Below are 14,595 nucleotides of genomic sequence, written 5' to 3' on the forward strand. Positions count from 1 at the left end.
TTAAAAAAAAAGATAGGGGGATGCATTTCAAGCAGACCCCTAAAAGAACAAAATACAAACATTTCCAGCAATACAATCTAGCAATATAATTTCAATTTCAACCAAAATTCGTATGCAATTAAAACCAAAGTTATTCAAAGCTATAATAACTTCTAAAATCTATTTAAAGATATTTCAAAATTGTCAAAAAATACATATACATTAAAGTAAATATAAGAAAAAATTTGTTAAGTAAAACATATTGCAAGTTAACTGGCCAAAATTAACCAAAAACTACAATTTGCCAAAGTAAGTATATTTTACATAATTATGAAAAACCTATATAAAGAATCAAAATTAAGTAAGCTAATGGTTGTGGTCATTCATCTTCTTTGTGAATATTTTACCTTTTGCTTGAATAAATATGTAATGACCCACAAATTTAAATTAAATAATTATAACGGTAAAGTAATATATATATATATATATATATATAAAATAAAAGTGGGGTAATTGGATTTTTTATCATATTAAATATAAACATTTTACATATGATGCAACAATGAAGATTTGGGGTCAAGAAGAATTTACGTTGGTTATAACTTATTAGTTTCAAGATTGTACGAATCATGGCAAAAGTGCAAAGTGGCGGGGTTTCACATTGTGAAATAATTATTAAATTACCAAATTACCACTCTTTCATTTCATTGAACTTGGTTTTTTAGTCATTTAAATTTCCCATCAGATTTTTCCTCTCTCTTCATATTTCCTTTTTGTGTTCTGGGGCATTTTACAATCGGGATAGGGAGTTCCAGAAGTGGCAAAGCCAGATTCTTTGTTCCTCCTCCCTATTCCTTCGAACCAGCTGGAGATTAAGGAAATGTCTCAATACCTGATTCATCAGGCACATAAATGTACTAGGGGCATTTATTAATCCGAAAGGCATCACATTCCACTCATATAAGCCATCTCTGGTCTTGAAAGTGGTCTTTCACTCATCTCCTGGCTGAATTCTGATTTGATGGTACCTACTACGAAGGTTAATTTTGGAGAAAGTAGTGGCACCATACAACTGGTCTAACATATCATCAAGCTGAGGTATCAGAAACCGATACTTAATAGTGATCTTATTGACGGCTCAGCAGTCAATACACATTCTCCAACTCCCATCCTTCTTAGGTACTAGAAGAACAGGTACAGCACAAGGGCTGACACTTTCTCGAACTAACCCTTTCTTCAACAACTCTTCAACTTGTCGTTAAACTTCGGCATGTTCCTGGGGACTCATCCTGTAAGCAAGCTTATTAGGAATGACTGTTCCTGGAACAAAGTCAATGGCATACTGTATGTCTCGCATTGGAGGCAACCCTGGTGGTATCTTATCAGATATTACATCTGAAAATTCTGACAATAGCAGAATGACTCTAGGTGGATTGGCTGTCTCGTCGTTCACCTCAAGCACCAGAATAAAGCTCATCATTTAGGCTTCGGATTTCGATACTTTGAATTCCTCCTTAGTCAACAAAGACACTAACAGCTTAGAGACACTAGATTCCTTTGAAGATTGGCTAATCTCACTGGGTGGTAGAGGCGTTAGTGTGAACTTGATACCATCTTTTGTAAAAGAAAAAGTGTTCACTCGCCCGTTGTGCATAACATGTCGGTCATATTGCCATGGCCTCCCCAAGAGAAGGTGGCATGCATCCATGGGAACAACATCACATAAAACTTCATCACAATATCAATTCCCAATAGAAAAGGTCACAAGGCATTGTTTAGAAACTTTTACCTCATTCCCTTTGTTGAGCCAGTGCAGCTTGTAAGGTTGTGGATGATCTTGCGTTAGCAACTTTAATTTCTCTACCATGTAGTCAGATACTACATTTTCACAGCTTCCACTGTCAATGATGACATTACAATCTTTTTCTTGAGCCGTGCAACAAGTGTGAAAAATGTTGCATCGTTGCTAAGGTTCTTCTTTGACTATTATTGTATGCAGACTTTGTCTAAGCACCAATGCTTCTCCTTGATTAGCAGGTGTGACCTCCTCATCATATACAGGATCAGTGTCATAGAACTCAGTGTCTTCCTCTTCTTCTTTAAGTGCTTCATACCCTGATCCTTCCTTAATGGTGATAACCCGTCGAGCAGGACAGTCCGTAGCAATGTGGCCAAATCCTTAGCATTTAAAGCATTTGACTGCTTTAGAACTAGATTCCTTGGCAACATTGGATGGTGGTTTGTGTATAGCAGTAGGTGTGGCTTGTTTAAGGAGTTGGTCTGCTGAAATTCTGCCTTACGGCCTTCTGGATAACCCCTAGAGGATGAAGGCTGGAAAGTGGACCTCTTGGGCATCTGCTTCTCAACACGCAGGGCTAGACAGATGACATCATCTAAGGTCCAATATTGTTGAAGCTGGACTAGATGACTAATATGTGTTTAAGCCTGCAAGGTACCGAGCTATTGTTTGCTCCTCCTTCTCCTGAATATTACACTTCATCATGAGTTGTTCAAACTCTCTAGTATATTCTTCTACAGATAAGGATCTCTGTCGAAGATTTTACAACTGGATAAAATTATCCTGGTGGTAATGATCTGGCAGAAATTTCCTAGTGAGCTGGCATTTCATTTTCTCCCAGGTCTCAATCTTGTGCTTTCCCTCACGTTTTCGCTTCCATCTGAGGTTTTCCCACTAAATAGAAGCATGTTTCTTGAGTTTAAGGGCAATAATCTTGACTTTCTGCACATTTGGAATCTCCTTGTATTCAAATACTCATTCAACAGTTTGCAACCAATCTATAAACTCGTCTGGCTGGAGCCTTCCCACGAATTCAGGAATGTCAACCTTGATGTCATTAGGGCGGAATTTTTGTTGTCATGGGCGGCGGCGGTTGTCGGTAGATGACGAACTACTGCTTCCCGAATCTCCCTCTAAGTTTTCTCTGTTGTTGTTTAACAGAGTTTGCTGCAATTCCACAGTGGCTTCCAACTCTCGTATCCTACGTCTCATCTCTTCCATCTCAACCTCGTGCATATGTCTGCATCTTGGAGGCATTTTGGATAAGTGTCAAGGCTAGGGATATGGAAAAGATTGGGGTGCAGATGGAAATGTTGAAGGATATAGGGGTAAAGTGAGATTTTTTCAAAAGGCTAGGGGCAAAATGGGGATTTTAGACTGTCTAGGGGGTAAAATAGAGATTCTGGAAGAATGATGGGTCAGATTGCAATTTATGAAAAATATAGGGGTTAAAATGGAATTCAGGTAAAATAAAGGGCAAAAGTGTAATTTTAGGAAGTTTAGGGGTTAAAATGGAATTTCAAAAAAATTTAGGGGTCAATATAAAATTTCATAAAAATTAGAGGCCAATTTGGAATTACCGAAAGATTTAGGGCTAAAATGTAATTTATGAAACTTTGGCTGACTGGGTACAGTGACGTGGTGACGATGACATGTGGCAGAACACTACTGGGCTGACCTGTCGTTGACCGGTCAGATCGCCGACGTGGCAGCTGACGTCAACATCTTCAACCTCTGGATGGCCCGTGACGGCCCGTGTATCAGCGGCGAGGCGCGTGGATTTCTGGGGACGGCGCGTGACGGCGCGTGTGGTGTTTTCCGGTGACAGGGAACCTTTTGTTCCACGTTTTCAGACCTCCTAAGCACGATGGTGATGTTAGTTTTTCAAGAAAATGCCTGGATTGCAAAACACGAAGACGTCAGGGACTCCTCCTCTGAATCTCTCTTCTTTCCGACGTACTTTCTCAACTGTAATTCACTCTCTCGCTCTCTAGACCAGCTCTGATACCAAAATGGCACAGAAACCGAATGAAAATAAGCAATTCTTATTCTTTTCAAGTCTGCCTCTTACACAACCATAAGGGTCCTATTTATAATCTTGGAATCGTGAAACTGAACCATACAAATTTAAAGGGAGGTTACAGAAATTAAGGGGAGGTTACAAAGAGTTTATTATGCTCCATTATGTGTGTGTCTTTCGTTTCTGCTCCATTATGTGTGTGCCTTCCGTTTCTGCTCGTTTCTGCTCTTTCCGTTTCACAACTTCATAGGAGAGCTACCACCGCAAGTGTGTAAAGGTGGTAAGCTTGTCAATTTCACTGCTGACTACAATAGTTTCACCAGCCCAATCACAATAAGCCTGAGAAATTGCTTGTCCTTATATAGGGTTCGAATGGAATCTAACCAACTAAGGGGTTATGCAGATCAATATTTTAGAGTGTATACTAATCTTACTTACATGGACTTTAGCTACAATAACGTGCAAGGTGAGATCTCTTCAGATTGGGAAAGGTGCAAAAATTTGTGGTATCTTGGTATATCTGAAAATTCAATAGGTGGCACTATAGCTGATGAGATTTTTCAGTTGAACCAACTTGCAGAGCTAGATCTATCTTCCAATCAAATATTTGGAGAGATTCCTTCGCAAATAGGGAATTCCTCTAGCCTCTTCACTCTATCTTTGAGTAGCAACAAACTTTTAGGATTGATACCGACAAGCATTGGAAAGTTTTCTAATTTGCAAACATTAAACCTGTCAGCAAACATGCTAAAAGGATCAATCCCTTATGAGATAGGGGAATGCTCAAACTTGTTGAGTTTAAATTTGAGCAACAATGAGTTGAATGGAACAATCCCATACCAAATTGGAAATCTGGCAGCCTTACAAGATCTTTTGGACTTCAGTTACAATTCACTTTCTGGCCAAATTCCATCTGATCTTGGCAAGCTCAAAAATTTGATAATCTTGAATATCTCTCACAACAATCTATCTGGTTCTATCCCCGATTCCCTTGGTGAAATGTTGAGCTTGTCAAGCATTAACCTCTCCTACAACAATTTGGAGGGTCATGTGCCTAATAGTGGCATATTTAATTCTTCCTATGCAGTTGATTTACGTAACAACAAAGAATTATGTGGGAATATACAAGGCCTGCAATCTTGCAATGTCTCAGTCATAGAACCTGGAAGTGGAAGCAACAAAAAGAAAGTCATAGCAGCAATTGTTTGTTCTTTGGGAGGTGCACTGCTTGTTTCATCAGCTTTAGTTTGCATTCTTGTTTTTGGCTGCAAGACAAGAGTGATGAAACAGATCCCGGCAAATGAGAACAAAAATCCATTTTCTATACGGCATTTCAATGGTAAAATTTTTTATGAAGACATAATTGAAGCCACTAAGAACTTTGATGACACCTACTGCATTGGCGAGGGAACATTAGGAAAAGTTTACCAAGCGGAGATACCAGGAGGCCGAGTAGTTGCTGTTAAAAAGTTAGGATGTGAGGCAGACAGCTTAGACTTTGAAAGTATAAAATCCTTTAAAAGTGAGATAGAAGCCATGATTGAGATACGTCACCGGAACATTGTTAAGTTGTATGGATTTTGCTTAGACCCCAGGCACACATTTTTGACTTATGAGTATGGAAAAAGGAAGCTTAGTTGATATGCTGAGAAATGACCAAAAAGCTATTGAGTTAGATTGGCCAAAGAGAGTTATAATTGTCAAAGGAGTAGCGCAAGCTTTGTCTTATATGCATCATGATTGTAACCCGCCAATAATCCACAGAGACATATCAAGCAAGAATGTATTATTGTCCGAAAATCTAGAAGCGCATATCTCAGACTTTGGCACTGCAAGGTTCCTGAAGCCAAATTCACCTATCTGGACTTCCTTTGCTGGCACATTTGGTTATGCTGCTCCAGGTTAGCTTCTTATCCTATTTGTCACTCTATTAAGCTTTAAATTAACTTGTCACATTCTCCTTCACAACTTGTAATTAGTTCTTACAAAAGAAGACTCATATTTTAACCACAAAAGGTCATCTAAAATTTCCTAAATTTTTCTACTTCACTAATGTTTAAGTTTGAGAGCTGATATTTTAGAGCAGTCACATTAGTTTCAAACTTCTAATTTGTTAAAATTCTTCCAGCATGGATTATCTTTAGAAATTGACCAATATAATTTCATATTTCTTTTTGTCATTAATGCAATTGGCCAATGATGACTTCCAACTGGCTGGGGCAGAGTTTGCATACACAATGGCAGTGACTGGAAAGTGTGATGTGTTCAGCTTTGGCGTTTTAGCTTTTGAGATTCTCATGGGAAATCATCCAGCAGATCTAATTTCCCACATACAAGCATCTGGTTTTCAAAACATCAACTTCAAAGATATTTTAGACCCACGTCTGTCACCTCCAACAAAGGAAAAAAGCTTGAAAGAATTGGCTATGATAAGTAATTTGGCTGTTTCTTGTTTACAAACAAACCCCCAATCTCGCCCAACAATGCAAAGCATTACTTACATGCTTGACAAGAAGACAACTCATGATTCATGATTATGCTTGCTTGCTTGTTTTCTCGATGGGTTTTGCGATAGGCAAGTGGTAGGTGCACCATTGTTTACATGTTTAGAAACTTGTAGTCATTTGGATATAAGTTTTATTTTATTATTATTCTGTCTTTTCTTGGGTTTGGCGTGAACAAAGTTGAATTATTAATAACAGAAGTGGCCAGAAACATTGAGTCACACCCGCAAGTTTCTTTGGGATTGTATTAAGCTGTGGATTGATTTGGTTGGGCAATGCAATTGGCTTCTTAAAAGCAATGTTTTTTGTTACAGTTTCAATGGTTTCTGACTTTCTCCGATCATGTATTTCCAGGATACGCAAAGCAAACATATACAGAATATTGGTCATAAAAAATCAGAGCTAAATTTCTGAAGGAAATAATATAGCGTAGTAAAGCAATTGAAAATTCATTTGAATGCACTTTCGCCATGGTATATTATAAGCCAACAATCACATTATAGTTAGTTGTTTATGTACATGGAAAAGGAAGCTTAACACTGCAAATTCTCGCATTATAGTTAATGTCAGAAATATTTAAAACCGCATTGAGTTTTCTTTTTCCTTTTCTTTTCTTTTTTTTTTTTTTAATTGTGTTTCTCTGCGACAAGTTAATGTAGGATCAGTGTTTAGAATTTCCCGACAAATGAAGATGAAAAAGATCGCAGTATCCTTTCCAACAACAATAGGCAAAGATCACGAACTCAATCAAAGATGAAAGATGTAATGACCTGGGAATTTACAATTTTTTTTTAAAATGCACTGAATGATTAATTCAAAAAATTCAATAACTGTAAAGGAAAGAAAAATGAAGGGGGTCCAACAATAGTAAAAAAATAAAAAATAATTATGAAATAATCTAATATAAAAAAACTAATTAAGAAAATTAAGATTTAGAATAAAGTATTTTAAGAGTATTGTTATAAATTTCAAGGAAAATTTATTATTTGTCTAGGCGGGATAGCGCATTTTGCCAAGTTACATGAAATTAATGAAATGCCCTTTTTAAAAAAAAAAAAAACGAAAACGAAATACATTTCAGCCATTTCTTTTCGTTCTGGTCAATCATTTTCACATGCTCCAGAACAAATTAGAAGAGAGAGAGATCAATCTTCGTTAAAACCCTCCATTTCCCTTTTTTTGCTCCTCCGCCCTGCAGCCGCCGTCGACCAGTGCTGCAGTGCAGCAGCTCGTCTGTGCTTCCTCCATTGCTGTGGGTTCATTGCCACCAGATTTTTCTTATCATTTCTGTTTTGCGTTGCTAGAACCTTCTTTCCTTCCTGTCCTCTGTTGATGTCGTTCTGTGGGTGCGAGCACGTGCACTCAAAGCCTCCATTCTTCTGCTCATCGTCCTCTGTTCACGCTGCTGGTTGTCGCTCAGTTCCTTGGTTCCGTTTAGTTAATTAGTTCCCCTGCACCGCACTTCCCTTTTGGTGAAGGGACTTCGAACCTTTCTCCGCGTTCCTCTTTGCGTCATCGGTGAGCCAAATTCCACCTCCTTTTCTTTTCCTCATATCTGATCTGCATGTGAGTGTGTGATTAGATGGCTGAAATTGTAATGGCTTAGGAATTTGAGAAAAATTAAGGGTGTGGTAATGTGTTTAAATGATCATTTTATTAATCTTTATGACTATATTGAAAGGACTGCTGGTGTAGTTGGATGCTTGTGCAAATATTAACCATTAGATTCCACGTTCGAATCTTTTTGAGGCTAGGGAAATTTATTTTTGGGCATTTTACTTTATAAAATTATCAAATTACCCTCGTCCCAATCAGATTTTTTTTTTTTCCTTTCTTTCTTGGCTTCTTCGAGTCAGTCAAAAGGGGGGTGCTCTGATTTTTTCTCTCCCCCGTCGTGCTTCCTCTGTATCTCCGTCTTGTTCCTTCCCGTTTCAACCGTCGCCGGCGTGAACCTTCACTTCGTCCGCCACTGATTAGCTAAGTTCATGGTTTCTTTCCTTTCCTGGTTCAGATCGATGGAGTCTTCTCCCTTCACCGTCAATTTCTGAATCACTCTTGCTGCCATCAGTTCTCCTCCGTTTTCCCCTGTTTCGTGCGTCGCTAGCCAACATTCATCTCCTTCTTCTTCATTGTTCGAGCAACAGCATCTCCTTCATCTAGCTCCCACCATTGTTGATTAGAGGTAAGGATTTTCTGCTCTTCCTCCCTCATTGGTTCTGCGCAAGTATGTGTGTTAGTGGATGAAGTGGTGCTTGGTTTCTCACTGCTGAACCTGTGCGTGTGAATCTGTGGTAGCATTGTTGAAGTTGAAATTCCTATCTTGATTTTTACTGCCGTCTGTGGCTGTTGAGGAAGAGGAAATATATATATATATATATATGGAATTAAGCTAAAGTTAAATACTGAAAAGCTAATAATGATATTATGTATCGGAAATTTTGAATTAAATTAATTTTGTTTGGTGTGGTTGAAGCTGTGAAATTCTTCTCCTTGTGATACCATGCATGTTGGAGTTTGAAGGGAAAAACTGAGTTTAGCTGAAACTTTTAGTACTAAACATAAGAGTATGAGAATGTGAGTTTGAATTCTAATTGAGTTTGAATTGATTATTGATTACAATATTGTTATTGTGAAAATTTTTGAAAGTGAAATTGAAGAAAAAGAAGTTAGTATTTATTTAAAAATTAATGCTCATAAAATGTTTGATAAAGTATACGTTATGAAAGTTTTACTTGAATTTTAATTTACTAAAATTTTATTAAATTCTTGGAAGACATAATTGGTCTGACTACCATTATCTTGTTAATTGAGCTTGTCACTGGCTGTGGAAATTTGATTACGAAGATATTGTGTAGCTAGTTGAGTTTTTTGGAATTATTAGGTTGAAAATTTGTTGGGTAATAAATTTGAATGTTAAAAGTTTTATTATGAAATAGGAAATAATGTCAATTTGATATTTTGACAAAAGTTTAATGGAGATTGTATTTTAATAAAATTTAAGTTATGACTTTGAGGGATTTTGTTCTATGTGAAAAGTCCTAGTTGTAAGAGTTTCAAACCCATTATAATTTAATGTTGAACCTAGTTGTAAGAGTTTCAAACCCATTATAATTTAATGTTGATGGCAATAATGTTTGAGAGGGAACTATTGAACTGGTTAAAATTTATCAAAACTTTATTATATTTTTAGGGTATTTGGAAGAGGAGAAGTTCGACTCAAGTGGTAAATAGATGAACTATAAATTTTGAAAAAACACTTCAAGTAAGTAGATAACGTCTTAATTAATTTATTTATTAGAATTTTTTTATCAAAATATTGCTTTAACAATTTACATATATTTATACATTATTTCTTTTGCATTAGCTACTTTTATTAATTAAATTGTTTTATTTCTTGAGGTCATGACTTATAATTTTTAGATTGACGAAAATGCTTTTACAAATTCTAATAGTCTTTTATTTGATAAAGCTAATTATGAAAATTGGTGAACAATTTATGAGATATTAGTTATGAATTTTCATATTTAGAAAGACTAATGCTTTTATATGTTTTATGCAAGTTTGATATTGAGAAGAGAAATTATATTTTGAAAGTGATAATTTTCTCACATGTCTGAAAGTGAGTTTAAAAAAGGATTTTATACAAAACACTGATTGCTAACAACAGTCTCGTTAGCTCTTGGCGTGCCTTAGTCAATGACTAGTTAATTTGATTTTCGTGGGCTCTATTTTCACGTATGTTATTTGTGCGTCCATAACCACGTCTGTTTTGTGGCTTCGACCATGTCTGATTAGTTACTCTCTTGGATGTGTGTTCATGTCTGTTTCATGGCTTCGACCACGTTTGGTTATAGCATAAGCTGTATTCGGTTATTTATCTTTATAGACTATGTGTCCATATTTGTTAATTGTTCTAATAAGTCCCTATAATTATAAATTTAATTATTTAGTATTTTACATCACATTGATTTTTAATTAACAATTTATTTACAATTATTTATTTTGTTTATTTATTTTCTTGAAATCAAGTGATAATAGTATTTACTATGATAGTTTAATGGTTTAAGATTTTATTTAAACATTTATAGAGCCATTTTATTCCAAAGTTTGTTAATTTTTTTTGGTGAAAATTATTGTCTCTTTAATTTATATAATCATTTCCATTTATTTATTTTACCCTTTGAAATTTTATGAATATTGGAACGTTATTCACCGAAAAGCATTTATTTATTCTCAGATAATATAATTGACGTTGTACCTTCTACTGTCTTTTGAGGGCACATTGCTGGATTGATTAGGGGATCTTTTGAGGCTACATCCTTTTTGATGTAAATGTTTAATTATTTGTTATATTTTGAATTTATAATTAGTTGCTCCATGCTAATTATAGGTGAGATTTTGATTTATTATCTATTTGTCTGTCTGTTGTAGAGGAATAGCGCTCTGCATTTCTGATTTGTATTGTACATTGATGTTATAAAGACTTTGGGAAGTCTTGTTGAAGTTTTTATGAAAAGTTTAAGAATTTATTTTTATTTGTATAAAAATGTTATAATGAATTTTGTCCTATTTTAAATGAGTTAAAATATTAGATTAAAATTTTTTTAATCAAAGTTTAAGAGATTATGTTTGTGTATATATTCTATGTCAGTCAAATCTAATTTTGGGGCATGACAGAAATTTTGAATTGTTTTTTCCCTCTGTTTTAGTTTGTAATCGTGAGTGAGAAAAGGATGGCGAGTTTTTTTCCCCCTCCTAATGCTGAAATTGAAACTCGAGGAGTTCACATTTGGTAGATGGCCCCACTTTAATTGCTTTCTTGGGCTTAAAAAAAAAAAAAGGTATGGATTCGAGCACCTGTTAGTGAATGAATGAAGTTTTAGCAAAAGCTTCTCACATGACTTTTTCTTATTTAATTGTGCTAAGTACTTTTGTTCTTCTTATCATATTGCCTATTAGTTTATTTTATAAAATAGTGCTGGTTGTTGCGTTTGTATTCTTCTTTTAAGTAATGATATTTTCCTCTTTTATTTAACCAAAAAAAATGAGGAGGTTTAGATTGGTTCTTTTAGCTGAAATTGATTCTTGGCAAGGAAGTGAATTTGAGAAGCATAATAAATCTAAATGATGAGGATTGAAAAAATTTTGAGAGACATTTAAAAAGTAGGTTGGTGATTGTATGGTTTGATTTGAATGCACACAAGATATTTGATAAATTGTTTGATAGAAAAATTTTAGTCTAGGACAGCAAATAAATATGAGAAATGTATTATTGTGGACTAAATTATTCTCTATAGTGAAAGATTGGAAATAGGTAATTGGTTAATAATTATATGTCCAAGTTTGTTGTTCTTATATTAGATTTTTGGCACATATAAAGTGTTAGATGAAATGTTAGAAAGAGAAAGTTTATGAAATTGGATTTACTTGAGTGATAATATTGATTAAATCATAGAAGTTTATTTTCTATAGGTGCACTTGGAAACTTTGAATATTATTTATATATATGGTTGTTGAAGATTTATCATTAAATTCAATATGGCTTTTTATTTATGAAAAGTTGATCATTAAATTCAATATGGCTTTTTATTTATGAAAAGTTGATATTAATAGTCTCCTTTTCAATTCTTTAAATTTGTTTGGATTGAAGATTTTAGATTTATAAAGTGTATAAAACAGATAATAAAAATGTTCCTTTGGTGATTAGGGAATTAAGGCGCGAACCATATCACAAAAGTGGTTAACTAGGAGTAAATTATATATTTGACAATGCCTCAAATAAATGGATAACGTCCTAAAATAAATGATGACAAGTTCTTATTTTTAAATTATTGTTGAATATATTGGCACAATTATATTGTTATAACTTTCATCCTTGTGTTGATTATTATTATTAATGGAAATACATGTTAATGCTATGTCTTCAAAGAAAAATATAATTATTCTTCGAATGATTATTTTTAAATATTTAACACATTGATAATGTTTTATTTACATGTTGAGAAATGAGTTATTATTTTAACTCATGCATGGGAGAATATAGATGATATTATTTTATATTGAGAAGTGATAAAATGTTAATTCTATAAACCTTTGCATACTTGATTTAAAATGTGAGACCGAATCAGAACGCTGGTTACTAAAAGTAGTTCCGTTAACTCTTGGTGTATTATGGTACACTTAGCTAGTAGGGTGCTTAGGAGGTGCTAGCCTCGTGCGATAACCAATACACATGAAATGAAAGGATGGTTATTTGTAAATATAGTACTCACATCATTTTCGTGAGCCTTATGCTTGCGCTTGATTTTGTGGGCTTTATGCTCATGCTTTTTTTGTAACTTCGAGCTGTGCTTGTTGGTTTTTTACCCTCGTGGATTGTGTATCCACGCTTGTTATCCATTCTGATAAAGTCTTACTAAAAAGAAAAGCATCTTGAAATTTTTAATTTTAAATAAATCTTATTAAATAAGCTAGTTTTTATGAATGAATTTCCTTATAATAAATTATGCTACTCTTAATTGCTTGATGCGAGCTTGATAGTTGAAAAGTGAAATTTTATTTTTGTGTTGTCATCCTATGAACATGCTTTCAAGTCAACTATTTAAATGAAATTATTTGATTTGAATTATGCATTTTGCCATACTAAATGACTATTTTAGTTAAATTCATGTTTATTCCAATTATGTTTCTTTTATTTCCTTTAATATTAAAGTTGGGATGTTATTAACTAGAAGTATACTTTTGGCCTCACATGATATAAGTTGAACTTATATATCAATGTGTTACTTGAGGCATTTTATAGTTGAAATGGAGTGGAAGAATTATTTTAGACAAGTTTTGCTTGATGTAAAATTGAACCCTATATTAATTTTATGGTCTGGTCCTAGGTGCTCCATGTATAATGTAGGTAGGATTTCCTATCTTTCTTTTAAGATTGTATATTTGTTGGTAGGAAACAATGATCCTTTTATTTGATTATTATTGTTCTTTATCATATATTTCAGGAAGTTTTATTTATATGAAAGTTCTATTAAAAATTTTTATAAGAAATTTATTGTTTTGTTTATATGAAATCAATTAAAGACAATACATTTTATATCAAAAATATGCCTATAATTTTGCATGGATAAAAATGTATTTGTTCAAGGCTTGAGAGATATGGATTCTATACACATATTATGTGCCAGTCACGTCTTAAATTGTTGGGGTGTAACAAAAGATACAAGGAGAATATCATTGAACGAACTAAGTATGCGATTTATCCAAATACTTGTCAGATATTAAATTTTTTCAGGTCCATTTATTATATTCTCCTCCCAATAAATCGCGCCGTTCTGTTCATCAATCTTTCTTCTCACCGCAACGCAATCGATCAAGGCCGCTGCAGGAACCGAAAACCCAATTTGTGAGCCATAATCAGTCGAAACGCTTGAGGTGTTACTGGCGAAAGTGATTATAGAGGGCAAACGAGAGAATTGAACTGTGAGTTGATTCGTTAGTTAGAACGAAATGTAGTTGCTGAATTGGTTTATGTTAACAGGGAAATGATGATAACATTTTCTCAAATTATATAAATAATAATTTAATCTCTTAAAATATTATAATTTTATTGAAGTTTTTGACATTTCTATGTTAATAAATTTTAAAATAAAAAGATCATTTTACCCTTATTGAAAATAATAAGCCTCAATAACAATTTCTGCTTAAGAAATAATAACTTTTATCCTGTTAATTATAAGAGTTGAATAAAAAATCACACTTTATCAACTGTAATTTTTATTATTGAAAAACAAGTTTTCAAAATAATAAATTTATAATGATCCTAAATTTTAAATTGAACAAAAATTATCCTAATAGATATTTTATTTAAATAAATTTTATAGTAAACAGAAATTTGTAGTTTAGAGGAATTCATGCTAGAAATTTTTTTGAGGATTCAAGTTCAAATTTTCTAAGCAAAAGTTTAGTTATAAAATTGTAGGAAAACCTTGTGTCCTTTCTTATAATATTATTGTGCCTTTTCTTGTAACTTTCCCGTGCTTGTTCTTGTAATTTTTCCAAAATTTCTTTTGATTAGTTTTACTTTCTCATGCTAAATGAAAAAACAGGGCATTTCCTTTTCAATTCTTCACTGCCATTATACACTCCTCTAGACACTCCTGATCGATTCATTTTCTTGACTCTTATCAACCTTAATTTGATGTGATTGGAGATCGTTTTTGCTACTATTGCTTCGTTTGATATATCCTTTTCATTCACGTTTCCAGCCACGTTGAAGTTTAGTTGCTGATTTC

The 14,595-nt window shown here is 33.8% G+C and overlaps 1 pseudogene; it reads left to right on the forward strand.

Moving 5' to 3' along the window:
- Positions 1–4,051: 4,051 nt before the first annotated feature.
- The window catches only part of LOC129313400 (MDIS1-interacting receptor like kinase 2-like), a 60,528-nt pseudogene continuing 49,984 nt past the window's right edge, over positions 4,052–14,595 (forward strand).

Source organism: Prosopis cineraria, unplaced genomic scaffold, assembly GCF_029017545.1.
Source record: "Prosopis cineraria cultivar Desert tree isolate PC_DT_omini unplaced genomic scaffold, ASM2901754v1 PC6, whole genome shotgun sequence".
Taxonomy (NCBI): Eukaryota; Viridiplantae; Streptophyta; class Magnoliopsida; order Fabales; family Fabaceae; genus Prosopis; species Prosopis cineraria.